General features: G+C 38.0%; 1 protein-coding gene across 1 annotated transcript in view; it reads left to right on the top strand.

The window, feature by feature from the left end:
- Positions 1–5,059: 5,059 nt before the first annotated feature.
- The window catches only part of LOC107732945 (chloride channel protein 2-like), a 61,068-nt gene continuing 51,897 nt past the window's right edge, over positions 5,060–14,230 (top strand). The window contains exon 1 of the mRNA XM_016544412.1: positions 5,060–5,649. The gene's annotated coding sequence lies outside the window, so the exon portion shown is untranslated. The remainder of the gene's footprint in view (positions 5,650–14,230) is intronic.

The following is a 14,230-nucleotide window of genomic DNA, read 5'->3' as shown; positions in this document are numbered from 1 at the left end:
GTGGATAGACAAGCAAAGATGTAGACGCTGACAAGTCAGGCAAACACAGAGTCAAGTCAGTGAGATAGTGGATGACACCAAGACAGAGGATGACAGAGAATCAAGCAAGACAATTAACATGCAAATAGGTAGACTGACAGATATCTGTCAAGTGAAGTGTCGCATTCAAACATCTAATGAGGCTGAGCTATTAACGCTAAAATGGTAACTTGGTATTAATTCCTGCAGTTATATATGGTGTTAATATATGGTGGTGACTTGAAAAAGTATTCAATGGATTGGAAGACTTTTATAGCCTAATTCAATTGAAGGTTATCTGGATATGATTTAAGCACAAAATATAAGCTCATTTGGATTGAAACACCAGTCCAAGTCAGAGATGAATATCGTCTCAAATCTTGGCTTGAAATGAAATGGCTCAGCTGTCCTTGTAACATGATCTCTTATGAGTTACTATGGTGTAAGGTAAGAATTTAACCATTGGGCCACAGATAAACACCCCAAAGGCCCATTCACACCAAGGACAATAACTATAACAATAACAGCAACGAGAAAAGTTGTCATTCTTGGTGTGAATGGGTCTTAAAAGAAACAGGAAAAACCTAGAAGTAAAAGAACTATTTACATCTGAAGTAGATTTCACAGTCTTACCATTTCCACTTGTAAGTCCTTGACCTTGTTCATCATTCTTCTGGCCTCGCTGTCACACACAAAGTCGATTGGTCTAGTGTGAACGTGAGAGAGTTCAGAGGCAACCATGCTGAACACTACTACCAGCATTCCTATAAGACAACCAGTCCAATGAGAAAATGTGTGTCTGTATTATGTAACTCTGGGAAGTACAGTAATGAATTACAGTGGTAGATCCATTAAAGGCACAATATGTAAGATTTTTTTATTAAAATATCCAAAAACCACTAGAACAGTTTTATATATTTTGCCTTTTTTGTTTACTTACATTATCCCAAATGTTTCGAAGAATGTTTAAATCCAGAGAAATAAGCAATTTTAACTAGTGACACGGACCGTGTCCATAGTGTCATTCTGTTGCCTGCCAAATGACGTCATACCCCCTCGATTTCCGGTTTTGTTTTGTGGAAAACATGGAAACACCAAAGACGCTTTAATATGTTGTGCGTTTTATTAGACAGGAGACGACCGCACAGAGAAGCATTATAACAGAACTTTCAAATGCATCTAGTATGATAAAACAGCGCAGCTTACTTCCGCTGCTTTCCGGAAGGAGCGGAAGCGACTGTGGCATAATAAAAGCTCCGCTGCTTTCGAGCCGTGTGTCGCGCTCGTTCAGCGCCTTGTTTTGCTTCGACGGCTTTCAGCCTCATCTTGCTTCCAGCCTCACCCTGCTTCATTCTACTACGTTAATAAATCTTTAATACATTAGCTCATCCATGAACATGATTTCTGCCGGAGTCCCATCGGATTGCATCGGCTGTTGGGATGAACTCCCATGATTCCACACTCAGTCACGGCTTCATCTAACTACTACAGCTACTCCTTTGTTTTTTTGTTTGTTTTGAATATGCGCCCTATAGTGGCAAAAAAATACATATTGTGCCTTTAAGTCACAAATGTGCAATATTCAGTAACACTTTACAATAAAATACATTATTACATTATAAAATTCATAAATCAATAGTTACATGAAACGGCTCTTTGGAATACTTGATTCTGATTGGTTGCAGCACTTAGTGGTCAAATATTTTTCTATAATAGAGTGCAACAGTGCCTGCCCACTTTTTCAACCGACTTGGTTCCAAGTCAGTATTTTTCCCCTTCATCTTTCCTAAATGCATTTTTAAATAAGTCTTCATTAAATAGCTGTAAGCCATGAACCAAAGCAACCAGCTACGAGGCGAATCACAAGATTGCAAAGTTAAAAAGTGGACAAAAAGACAAAGGTATGTGTACTTTAATGAGGGCTTTAATGAAGGAAAGAACTACAATCACATTAAGCATTACGACACCAGTTTAAAACAATGGATAAACATAAAACTAACTGATAAAGATGCTGATTATATAGCCTATATAGAAACGATATATTTTACGCTTATTGCTAAATCTGCATATTATGCATACAAATATTTAAGTAGTTTGAGATCGGAAAAAAACGGTTGCTAGCATAGGCTACTATGAACCACATGCTAGCGTATTACTCTTCCTACTTCTACCATGTATTTCCATGTCAGAAATAGTAAGGGAAGTATGCTGGTATGCTGTACCAAATTAATTGTTACTCTACATCATTTGCAGTGCTTCCTTGAAGTGGGAGGTTCTTTTGGTGCAGTTTGCTTGTCATTTCTCTGCAAAATCATGGGTAATGTAATTTTCCACCAGAAATTCTGCTGTTAAACACAATTATTTCAAAAAATAATTTGAAATAATGTGGCTTGACAGCTTAAACAAAAGCATATGCCATTTTCTTTTTCTTTTTCTTTTTTTTACAAACTTGTAGCTTGCAGGTCTGTCGGTAAAGGTTTACAAACTATCGTTAAAAAGCAATCGCCCAATGGAGAAAATGTATGGGATTTTTACTTCTGGAACCCAAATGTTGCACTCTATCCACCTTATTTTGCAAGTAGGCCTAAGCTATTTTCTGTGAATGTAGGAGACTTCAGATTCATTAGCCACTATAGGTAAACAACTAGTAGAATAACAAGTGCAGTAAATGGTAAAAACTATTGCGACAATCCATTTTTATAATTATGACAATACATTAAAATATTATGATAAGAAACACCAGTCTGCAATATCAACCAGGCCGTGCCCGCTCTAATAAGTTGGATTGTAACCGTTGCCCATGGCAATATACCGGCGTTACATTCATGTATTTAGTATCACATTGCAACAACTTGCCCTCTTGCGAGTCAAAACGGTTAACGTGTAATAAAATGTATTTACTTTAATATTATGTATATATATTTGTATATACAGTATATAGGCAGAATAAAACTTTTAACAGATGGCTAGAAGTCTCCAATTCCAAAACGAAAACAGAGATGAGCTAAGATAGGATAGAGCTGAGGTAACAGAACTAGAGTCGTGTGTAGCTACATTTGTTTTTAAGATAATCTACAAATAATCTATCAAATATTTGATCTTCTTTTAGTTCATATTAATGACCTGATCCCAAACTCGAATTTAGAAGCATTTTCAAAATAACTGCGCAAACTTATTTTTTAGAGAGAGAGAGAGTTTTAAAAGCCGCTAACACATATCTCCACGACCAGTTCTGTAAAAGGAGGCCATCATTCATGCGTACTTACTTAAATCCATGCCCTGTGACAACATGAGATCTTCATTTGCGTTGCTTTCCATTGGAGAGCGTCTTTTTTGAAGAAGTAACGCGAAAACGCCCGCCGAGATGTGCACTCACCCACCACATTCACTACATTCATCAAGTGCATCGCCCCCACACTTTCTGAATCTTCCTTTCCCGGCTGGGACGTTTGTTATCTCGTCTCTGAACATGCCCCAAAGTCCCTGCAGTGAGTCACTGCACACCAAAGCCAAAATAAAAATGAGGGTAACCCTGAGGTTGTAGCGGATACTGATGCAATTCTAAATAAATAAACCTGTAATAAGACTTTTGGAAAGAGGTAGGCTGCACAAACAAAATGAGCCCACATATTTTAGTTCAGGTTAATATTTTATTACGTGATCAGTCTTCTGCTTTCAGTGGATTGCAGTAGGACATGCTTTGTATGTATTCCTTCATTAATTTATACCTCTATACTTATTCACACTTCATATTTTACTCTTTATATTTTTATTGATACATCATTGGTTGTTCTATTAAATATTTGCTGTTTTATTGAATTTATATGCATAAAAATCTCTGTGCAAAAGGCAAGAAAGTACAGTATTATATTTCCTGTAGTATGTACATTTACACTATGCCATTTGAAAATTTCAACCACGAGCCGTTTTAGGTAGGTGTGGCTAACTCTTAACTTTTATAAAGAATATCTCTTTGGATTTGAGACTTTAGTCTTTGCAACTTTACAGATCTTCTTTATGCACCAAGAGCTTGTAACACTCTAAAGAGAAAGGAAAAAATGAAATCGCATCATATGACCCCTTTAAAATGTAAGTTTAATTGTGCCTTTTTGTAAGTAAAATCAAAGTGGTACCAAAGTCACAAGCTGTATTACTACAATACTGAATGTACTTACTAATATCACAGAATAACATAAAAACGTAATATGATCAAGTGTGTAACAAGATAGATTGATGGCAACAAAAGATGTTATCAGTCTACCTATATTGGTAACAATGATACAAACATGTTTAAAGGGATCTGTGTTTTTAAGTGTTCAATGGCTCAAAGAAAGCAGGCATGTGTATGAATCAGCAGAGCTGAATGAGTGTGCTCAGATGGCCTACTTTCATGACCAGCCTTCTGGTGTCTCTGTCCCATTGCGAGTTATCATAAATATTTGTTTTATTCAGCTCCAACATATCTCTTTGCCAGATTAAACACACACACACCCACACACACACACACACCACTAAAGACGAGCTTTGGCAGTAATTTCATTTCACATTTTTCAGTCTTAGCACAACACCTGTCACCTTATAAGGCTATAATGTTCAAATGCATGCACAGACAGCGGTAGAAATATAGCAGGCATATCTTAGCAAAACACCTGTTGTCTCTGGATTTGGTGAATTGTTGTAAACATGAGGAGATCATAGTGCATTCACTGTTTATTTGCTGCAAATGTGAACACTGCAGCCAGAGTGGTGATATGTTTAAATACAAGAGAGCGTTTGCTCTGAACATAGTGCACACTGAAATTAGAGGCTCTCACCACCCTCTCTCTTTCACAGTGCAAAAACAATCTTCCGCTCAGTCACCCTGCAGCAGCCCACAAGTCACAGCTGTGAAAAATCAGGATAGTGCAAAAAGCCTTGCCTTACAAGCCTTGGAGTCGTTGTGATCACGACAAGCCCTGAACCCCATCAGTAATGATTACAACACCACACATAGACGGGGAACAGGTCCCATGGTAGATCATCTAGATAGATAGAAAGACAGACAGACAGATAGATGCAATGCACTGATGAAGACAAATGCGCCATCACATGGTATTAATGACGGGCAATAGGAACAGAAGTGGAGTCAACCCGCAATAACTAAACCAGTGACGGAACCCGCATTGCATCACAGAATCAATTCCTGGTCAGTGCACGTGCCTCATGATCTGCCGGCTTAATTACTCCTTTACCTATCAGCGCGTGCAGTGCACCCTAATCCGAACCGTTTAGGTGATGCATTACCACCGACAAGTATGTTTTAAGGGAAGCGATTGGACAATATTTTTGTATTTTTTTTTTTGAAGTTTAGCCTCCAGTCTGACGCGAATTCAAAGACGAGCGAGAGGCATCAGCAACAGGGCACTGCCAATTCACCAGCGAGGACAATTATACAGAAAGTATATCGATCGTATAGACGATCAATTGGGACCGAACAGCACTGACGTCATTACTCGATTTTGATTGCGTTGCTCTAATTGTGTGGGGATTTCTTACATGTTTTGCGTCATTAAATGGAGCGGCGTAGGTGACGTTTGGACTGTTGCGTTCAAGAGGAGCTCTTACCAAGACTAAAAGCCGGCGCGGAAAAATGTAAGTAGCCGTCAAAGACGAAATAGCAACCTGTTAAGGTGTCCAATGTTGCTGCCGATAAACTGCGCGTTAAAGCGCTTTAGAAGTCACTCAACTGCCATCAGAACAATCCGTTCGCCTTTTTTGAAGCTTTTGCGTGTCATCCTTATTCCGAATCGACTGGGTTATCTTGTGGGGCTCAAGGGCACAGTGTTATTCGTGCAGGGAGTTGAACATACGCCAGATTCTCTTGTCTAGATCCTCTAATAAGGACAAATAGGCACAATTTTGTCAGACCGACTCAGTGTAAGATGATGTCCTATCGCTCTCAAGAAACCCTGTGGATTCAGTCGTTTATCTGTCTACATCCAATGTCCCTTCAAGGTCCTTTCTTAGTGCTAGAGGAATCTAAAACGCAAAGAAAAATTTGCATCTACATAATTCAAAACCGAAATCGATATCTCCACCTCTGCATTCACTTAAGGGACAAATTATGTTGAAATTGGAAATGGAAGAGTTCACTTCACATTCGGAAGAGAAAAAAATCTCATAACTTGGAGAGAAACGTTATCTCCTTAACTTGATTGATTGATTTGGTATCATGTGGAGTTGATAAATTGCTATCAATTCAAGTTTGATAAAAAAAAAAATTATGCACACTACTCTGTAAATTTATGGTAAAAATGTCAGCTGTATTTGCTAGAACTTTACCAAAAAAAATACACTGAAGATATTACAAGTATTACAGGATGGCATTTTGGTGACCAGATTTCACAGTTCCTAAATATATGTCATTTAATTATTTAATGTGTTATAATAACCTATCTGAGGTATAATCTGTTTGTTTTAAAGTGTGATATGATATGATATGATACAAATGGTACACTGGAAGGCCACACGATGACTTAAAGTTCAGCAGCATTGGCCTCTCCAGCAACAGTGACTAATAATAACTTGAAGACAGAGCAAAGTGTTGCCCACACAAACACAAAACACCATCAGGGTAACTCACATGACACTAATGTAGTGCAATAAACATTAAATAGCAAAAAAATAATCGAATTTCTACTCGCGATTACAATTACGGATGCCACAGTTACATAATCGTTCAAAGCAGCAATTAATCTTCAAAGTCCACTTATGTTTAAGTTCAAGTTCAAGTTCAATTTTATTAGTCACATACACAATCATACACTGTACGCTATTCTGCATGCTTAAGATGCTTTTTTTCTTTCTACATGTTATCTTAAGGGTTTTTCCATTGTTTTAATTTTAGTTTTAGTATAACATTATAATACCATGCATATTTTTACCTTTTTATTTAAAGAAGAAACCAATCCAATGTTAATTAAAATTAAAATATTTTTTTTTGTTATCTAGTTAATGTTTACTGCACTACTGAACGTATTTACACTCATAGAATTTAAAATGAGCCAAAACCCATTTTGTTGTAGGCTAGTATTGAGCAAAAGAGAGCCACATGCTATTGAGTTCAATGCGCACTGGGTTAGGGCTGCACGATTATGACAAAAATCTTAATTGTCGATTATTCCTCTGAAATTGTAATTGCGATTATTAATTACGATTAAATGAATGATGTTTACACCTTTGTTTGAAGCAACTGCATGCCATATTTTTATATGAAAATAAACAAGCTGAAAACACTAACTGAAAAACTTGTATTGCTTTTCTATAGTATTAAGCCTCAAATGTCAACTATACATTGGATTGGTTTCTTCTTTAAATAAAAAAATAATTGCTGCTTTGAACGATTATGTAATTGTGACATCCGTAATTGTAATCGCGAGTAGAAATTCGATTAATTGTGCAGCCCTACACTGGGTCTTATTCCCTGTCTGGGATGGTAATGTACTTGTATGTAATCTAATATCAACCCTTGTTTCACACCCCCACTACGGATCGACGTCACATTTTCTCACCCAGACCCACATTTAGTCAATGAACAATATGTTCTTTTGGACTCTTTGGGCTTCCACAATTCATTAAAAGACCATTACAGAAAGTTTTGTGGAAGATGCATCGAATTGGGTCAGTGTGTTAGTGCTGAAGGCATTGGAACACCCAATTCAAAGGAATGTGCAACGGGTATGGATGCTCACCTGTCCATACCATGCGACGAGTGTAGCCTTTGTGCACAAACAGTTAAGTGAAGATGGTTTGCACAGTGCAGCCAGGTGTATAAAGACGCACAGAAATAAGATTGGTTTATTTACTACTAATCTTAAAATAATATTATGTTCATCCAAAATGAAAATTCATTTCCTTCTGTGGAACACAAAAGACAATATTTTGAAGAAGTTGTGGTTTAAACAACTGGATAGAGGTAGATTACCAGATATGACAGTGTACTTTGCAATGATCTGTTTGATGACAGCTATACAAACACAAAGACATGTTGTTTCTATCAGTATTTATAAGCAAAGACAGGGGTTTTGAGTTAAAGGGTTAGTTCACCCAAAAATGAAAATTAGCCCATAAATTACTCACCCTCAAGTCATCCTAGGTGTATATGACTTTCTTCTTTCAGACGAATCCAGTCCAGTAAAAATTGTCTTTGATCTTTCAAGCTGTTTAATGCTACTCAGCGGGTCCCTCTGAGTGGCATTAAACATCTTGAAAGATCAAAGACAATTTTTAATATAACTCCGACTGGATTCGTCTGAAAGAAGAAAGTCATATACACCTAGGATGACTTGAGGGTGAGTAATTTATGGGCTAATTTTCATTTTTGGGTGAACTAACTCTTTAAGTCTGAATGCATGAGCATGCATAGAGGAGAGAGAGAGAGCTTGAACATGTATACACAAAAACACTGCAGTGTTGCAAGAAAACTGACAGAATCCACAGTGCTACATTCATATTTCATCCCAGCCTGTGCCCCTGCTGTTCCCTGAGCTGGCAGTAGACCTGTTACTGAGCCCAAAAGCAGCATACCAGTCTCTGTCTCTGTAAGGAAATCTGCTTAACAACCTATTGGTTTCTTTCTCTCTCTCCAAGGAATACTGTCTTTCATCCCATGAAGCCTTTGAGCTGTTGGTGCTCGTGGACCGAGTTTAAAATGCATCCTATGTATTTCAAGCTTGCATCTATATTTAGTAGTATTTACAGTAAGCATAAGTAATATTAATGAGCGGTGTAATGAACTGCCAGCTGGCTCTCCACAGGTTTTGAAAGTGATGTTCTGTGTCGATACAAATCAGTTCATTTAGAAGGGTAACAGGTGCATCCCAATTTAAACTGAAAATAATTCAGCTCTATGAGTATCGATTTTGAGTTTCCAAAGTTTTCTCTCATTGTAAATAACAAATCCTTGTATGACAAAATGAAAACATATCTGTTCCTGCCTCGGGTCATTAAAACTTAGTCATAAAACAGCCTGGTATGCGTAATCTACGCGTTAAGTGCTTGAGTGCACAGTAGTGCAAAATAGCGATTACTCACAGCGGTAGAAAATATATCTATTGATTTTTGACAATCGGGTCAACAGGTATGAAGTGTAGTAACCCCTGTCTTCCCACACAAAGCGTTTTTTTTAGCGCGTTATGGCATTTATTGCAGTGCGCGCTCGGGAAGAGGGAAGTGTTCATTCGACAGCTGGATGGGCTGCTGGGCTGTTTTCTACGGTGAAGGACCTGTTACTCAGTTCATGCTGCTTGTTGAATTGCGTCCCGGTTTTGCGGAGGTGATCTTGTGGCTTTTGGGAACATCGTATAGCGTTTAAATATTTAATTCCCGCTGTATTCACGGTTATGGCGCCAGACCGAGCCCCTCAGCGCGTGCTTCAGTACCAGCAAACTCTGGTGAGTATTTCTTTCTGGTCAGCGTGATTCGGATTATTTTATTTATTTATTTATTTTATTTTATAAATATATTTTATAATTTCCTCCTTTATTTTTTCAGAGGTGCGTAAAAGTAAGATTGAGTGAGAGTGTAAAGCTGTGGGTTTATTTTGGTTATGAATGAAATCACATTTTGAATTGAGTAGGCGATTACATGTTGAATAGTGAGAATGTAATATAGCCTAATTACTGTAGGCCAGGAGTGTAAAAGACGGTTGATATTTCATTTGTGTGTGTTGCTTGGCATTTGTAACCAATTTATATGCCGTTTCCAGCTAATTAAGTCATTTGTATGTTGATATAGGAGGTAATTCAAGTCTGTGAGTTCACAATAACATTTGAAGCATAACTAATGGCATCATTTGCATTATGAGTTCATCCACATTTCAAGTTTAAGGGCATCATCAAAGTCCCCCCTTCATCCCTGTTTCATTCCTCCAGTGCCCCTCCTACTCCTCCTCTTGCACTTGTGGACTAAATGTAGATCCACTCTGAATATTAATTGACTCATGCACCAGTTTCCCCCATTTCTGTCACATGGTGATTGACAGCTGTACCCTGGAGCACTTGACAGGGATATCTCTATATTCAGGCAGATATGAAGAGAAGGAGAACTGGAGAAGGACACGTTCAAACGGTCGGTTTGGGTTACAGTCTCTTCGTTCTGCGCCAAAATCCCCTGCTTCACCCCTCCCACTAACATCAATATCTGAGCAAGTTTTTTTGCACTGTTATGACAAATGCGTTTGCATAATGAAGGTGGCGTGAAGTGGCCGCACTCGGATCCATGTGTTGCATTTGTATCTTGTCTTTTTGAGTTCAGGCTATTTCTGAGCAGCCTTTCTCCCTGCAGGGCCAGACGATGTGTTCCATGTGTGTGATGAATGAAACTGGGACATTTTTTTCCGGCCCTGCATTCCTTATCGGTGAGAGGATCAATAAAGCGCTATACAAAATGGTGGCTGGAGACTCATGGTTTCATTCCCTCTCTCAACACCTTTCCCTTTAACTAGGGGTTGGGCCTCGTTCTGATTGATGTCTTTATCATTTACTGCTTCGCTGCACTGCCAGACACGAGTCTGTCTGGACAAATTTGGCCAAAGGAGAATTAGGCTGTGATGTGTGCTTTTCCATGCCATGTTTGTTTTTCTTTCAGTATGTGCACTCTCTGTATTTTATTGTCTATTAATTTAATTTCTCCAGGGACTTTGCAATGCTTATGCTTTTGTGACTCACATTTTCCGAATATAAATGCTCAAATATGGCACTCAGTACTGTCAGTTTTAAGAAATCTGGCCTTGCTCAGTGATTCGTGTTTGCACTGAAACTCATGTGATTGCACAGGCGATATTATCTTCTCAAAGGACCTTTTAAATGGTCTTGCAGGAAAGGGCATCACGAGTGCAGTGAGTCTGCTCTTCAGTGGCCTTTTGTATCTTGCAGCTCTCGATTGCACATACCCACACTATTTGCAATTTTCTCCTCGCTCCCTTCAAAGAATCAATTTCTTTCAAGCTTCTCATCTGCACTGGCAGTACCTTTGGAAGATTTTTCTATATTGTTTGGGATAAGGGAAAGAACCATGAAGCTTACATTTCTGCTTCCTCAAGAGAGCCAGGTCAGATGTGTTTCCTTCAAGCTTTCAAGCAAAAATAGAACGCCTGGGGACACTTTCCTCCTAGCTTTAGCACACATCACTCTGTGTCACTCAGCTCCAACTGCATGGACCAGTGGAGAGTCTCTGCATATCACCCTGTCTGATCATTGGCAGAATCCATCAAAAATCCGTCCCCCATCTCCAGCTGAAATGCTGCAGCTCTAGCAGGGGTTTACGCATGAGAGCTGGATAATAGCTGAGTAGAGATTACAGACAGGTGTCAGTCGGGAGGCAAGCAGTGGGGGAAAGCAGGTACACTGTATTTCCAAGGAAAATAGCAAGAGTGGCTGTTTACTTGTCTGAGAGGATGGATAAATTGATGGTACTGCTGAAAGACGGAGTGAGTAAAACAGGGATTGAATGTGCTGGTGAAACTGGTTGAGTCAGAGAAGACATTAGTCAGGACTACAAGAGCAGTGGCAATTAAAGGAATAGTGCACCCAAAAATTACAAGTGATGACAAATACATTTTGTCATTATTTACTCACCCTCATGTCATTCCATATTACTTTTTTCTTTTGTGAAGCAAAGAAAGTGGTTGGTCACTGCCAAATGGATAAAATGGACAAAAAGCACATAAAAGTGACTTAAATGTGTTTTGGTACACTGTTGTTCCAGAATTTGGGGTCAGTGTGATTTTTTTATTATTATTTATTTATTTATTTTTTGAAAGAAATCAAAAAATCAAAAGTGACAACAATGGTACAAAATATTAAAATTTTAAGTAAACACTTTTCTTTTGAACTGTCTATTCATCAAAAAATCAAAAAATAAAAAGTATCACATTTAAAAAATGTTTTTTAAGTAATCAGTATATTAGGATGATTTCTGAAGGATCATGTGACACTGAAGACTGGAGTAATAGCTGTTGAAATTTCAGCTTTGCCATCACAGGAATAAATTACGTAATAATTTTGTAATTTTGTTCCTGTAAGTATATGCCAATTTAAAATTTCAAATGTCAGTGTCACAGATGTCAATAGAGAATGCACAATTACATAGTGTACATTTAAAACTGGTGCTAATAGACAAGTTGAGCTAGATTGGATGTCATTAATGGCAAACAGAATTTGATTGTGATACGGCAAGTTTGAAAAACACAACTTGAAATGAAAAACTTGAAATTTAAATTTGAAACTATTTCGTTTCAACTATTTTTTTTCATATGACTTCAGAACACTTGGAATATAACGCAAAGCCACATTGATTCTTTTGATATGATTATTTTTATTTTGAAGCTTGATAATTCTGCATACCATCTTTTTGTGTTTCATAGAATGAAATAGGTTGGTATGACAAGCATGTGAGATGATTTTCATTTTTGTATGAACTGTCCCTTTAAACTCTGCCTCAGATTTAGCAGTGAAGATATATGACCCTTGGTTTTGACCTTTCAGTGTGTGTTTCAGAATTGAGGATATACAAGAACAGATGTTTTAGACAGCTTTCCAATGTCCTCCATCAAGGGGAGTAGGATTTCGGCCACCAATGAGATCAAAGACTGTAGATGTGCAGAGGAGACAAGTCCTACGGTGTGACATCAACCTCTCCACTCATCTCCAGCATGGTGCATGCAGTCACAGACATGTGATTACGCTTTTAGCACCACTAGAGGATCTTTACAGTGCAGTCACTAAAGCAGGAAGATGCTAATGACCTCACACTTTACCCACAAACCATGGGCAAGAGAGAGGTTGTGGTGAGAAGTCTCTAACAGTCAGTGGTACTGCCTGCAGTTTGGTCATGCATACACATAAATTGATCAGCAGTGTTCTTACGCTCTTGGATAAATTATATGCCGAATAGATATGCTATTCATCACTCACCGAGATGATTTGACTACCCAATTTATGAATTTTTTTTCCCTCAAATGAAGCGATGAATAACCTTAAGCAGGCAAGGCAACAGCCCTAATGACAGCCATATCTACCTGATTGCAAAATGGATTAAAGAAGGCAGTTTAATCTCAAATCAGCTTTTAGTCGCATGATCTCCATCCAAGAATCTGAAATACCATTTGGCCCTAAACCACTATAATTTAATACAACACCTCAGGTAAAGATATTACACAATTCTTTAGTATTCTTCATTCTGGCTCAATGTCAAATCGGCCAACACCAGGTGCACTGGATTGCAGAGGAGTCATTAGTGTAATGGGATCAATGCCTTGATTCTTTTTTTGTTTTTTTCTTAGAAGGGATGTTTTGGGAAACGGGAGGAGCTCTGTTGCTGACAGAGGTTGTTTTCATGCATCTTCTGGCTCTGTTAAATGCTAATCCAAAACATCCTTTTCCTTAATTTTCCCATTATATATATTGAAGAAGGTCTGACATGGAGGAGCTAAAACGTGTGCAATATCTTAATAAGCTTGCTTGTAGAGATGTGACATCAAATGCCCCGACTAGAGGAAAGAAGATGCACAAAAAGGCTTGATAACACCCTATCAAGAATATGTGCAAAATTTGATTTTTTAAGCCAAGAGCTGAGGTAGGTTTTAGTTTCCACCTTGTTATCACTACAAACTAAAATTACAGCTGTATTTACACTACCTTTCAAAACTTTGGTGTTATGTAAGTTTTTTTTTTTTTTTTTTTTTTTTTTTTTTTTAATTGACAGTTTCTGAATGATCATGTGACCCCCCCCCTCCCCTTTTTATTTAAATCATTTTCATGGCAGCAACATTTGTTTTTGATCTTCTCAACTGGTAGAGAATGGTGCTAACAAAATTAAGTTTAAAGGGGTCATATGATGTTGCTAAAAAGAACATTATGTTGTGTATTTGGTGTAATGAAATGTGTTTATGCGGTTTAAGGTTCAAAAAACAAATTATTTTCCATATAATGTACATTATTGTTTCTCCTCTATGCCCCGCCTTTCTGAAACGCGTTGATTTTTACAAAGCTCATCGTTCTAAAAAAGCGAGGTGTGCTCTGATTGGCCAGCTACCCAGTGCTTTGTAATTTGCTGAATGCCTCAAGCGTGTGGCGGAAATGTTCCGCCCCTTACCATACTGTGATGCCGTGTACCGGCGCGACGAGAGACGAGACAAAAACATTAAAACCAATTACAAACGAGGCATCCAGTG

The sequence above is a fragment of the Sinocyclocheilus rhinocerous genome, unplaced genomic scaffold (genome assembly GCF_001515625.1).
Source record: "Sinocyclocheilus rhinocerous isolate Xijiao unplaced genomic scaffold, SAMN03320098_v1.1 scaffold1001, whole genome shotgun sequence".
Classification (NCBI taxonomy): domain Eukaryota; kingdom Metazoa; phylum Chordata; class Actinopteri; order Cypriniformes; family Cyprinidae; genus Sinocyclocheilus; species Sinocyclocheilus rhinocerous.
Note: the sequence above shows the minus strand (reverse complement) of the source record. Positions and strands in the feature narration are given on the sequence as shown.